The 1,389-nt window shown below is 46.5% G+C and overlaps 1 protein-coding gene across 3 annotated transcripts in view; it reads left to right on the top strand.

Annotated features, from left to right (window-relative positions):
• LOC109516970 (WD repeat-containing protein 73-like) overlaps nucleotides 1-1,389 on the top strand; it is an 8,286-nt gene that overhangs the window by 2,273 nt on the left and 4,624 nt on the right. The gene's annotated exons all lie outside the window — the stretch shown is intronic.

The following is a 1,389-nucleotide window of genomic DNA, read 5'->3' on the forward strand; positions in this document are numbered from 1 at the left end:
AATACGAAGAAATTAGCATACTAAAATTAGCGTGAGGACGTCTGCGGCTTTACATGTTGAACTCGCTGCGAATTTTTCCGAGTTTTGCAAAGCATCTAGTCATAACGCGAGTTTCTTTTACGACACGAAATTTAAATTTGTTTCAGGATTCAATTGCACATAACGCTTATTTCGGCTCGATTCTCCTCGTGGTTTTCAGGCTTCTCGGTCGTCTGCGGCTTTGCTGTCTACCACGACGATTTCTTATGTTACAGCACGTTTAATTTAAAACGCCCTAAGTTCTAATCGATTTCTTATTTTTGTCTTGCCTCTTACTTGAGCGATTCGTAGCCTGGCGGACGCCTGCGACTCTACAGCTTGAACTCCATTCGGAATTACTCTAAATTTGAGAGACTTATTAATCATTACTATTTTCTATATTACATTTCTTATTAGACCAACTCGTGTTTTAAATGTGTCTATTTCGTATGTTGGCCAGCCTTTGCCGATGCCATTTGCTTTACGCAATAATTTAAGTCTCCTCTCGAAGCTAATGTCATTGAATTAGATGTTTTTAATTCGTGCCACAGTAGGGAAATGGCTGTCTTTTTGAAAGAACATTTCTGAATGTAAAACTCATGACCCTGTCTTCTCTGTTTGTTGTGCAGGTACAGGGACCTTTATGTGTATCAGCTGGAGTTTCCCACCCGAGTCATCGAGTGGACGTCAGGGAAAAGTGAGTAAATCCATTTGCTAAAGCCTTTTCGATCATTGTTAGAAAAAAAAAAAATGGACTGGAAGTATGGCTCCGGTGTGCCTGGGAATCACCCAAATCCTGGCAACTACCTCACCGGCGGAAGCATGCCAAGCAACTATGGGTACGAAATACCCTCCAGTCATCTTCCTCCCGGATTCCCCTGTGTTCTCCCACCTCCGCAACCTCCTCCTTTGGGCTACTTCCCCAACATTCCACCTCCGCTTCCGACGTATCCACCAGTAGTGCAGAATTATCACTGGAATCCGCCAAATACCGACTTCCAGGCACCAAGTGAGATTTGTCCTGAGTCTCCCGTGGATGAAAAAGCTCTCCAGAGGAAGCAGGATGAACAGTGGCTTAGTCATTTCTTAAAAAGAAGATCCAGGGAGACTAAGGAAGACGCTCAAACGCAGCAGCCGCAATCTTAACCAGATTTCGGAGACGTTCTAAGCGACGCCGCTGGTCTCGCTTCCCGGATGTCCGAGTTCTGCCAAAACCTCACGAACAACCTGCACGAGGACGGTGCCGCCTGGGCCACCACTTACGAGGACGCCGTGCGTCTAAAACAAGACCTCCAGGATAAACTGTCGCGTCTGGCCGACGGATTTGAAGCTAAAAAGCGGCACGTGGCTCGGGGGCGAGAGCGGCGGTGC

Source organism: Hippocampus comes, unplaced genomic scaffold (genome assembly GCF_001891065.2).
Source record: "Hippocampus comes isolate QL1 unplaced genomic scaffold, H_comes_QL1_v1.1 scaffold743, whole genome shotgun sequence".
Classification (NCBI taxonomy): domain Eukaryota; kingdom Metazoa; phylum Chordata; class Actinopteri; order Syngnathiformes; family Syngnathidae; genus Hippocampus; species Hippocampus comes.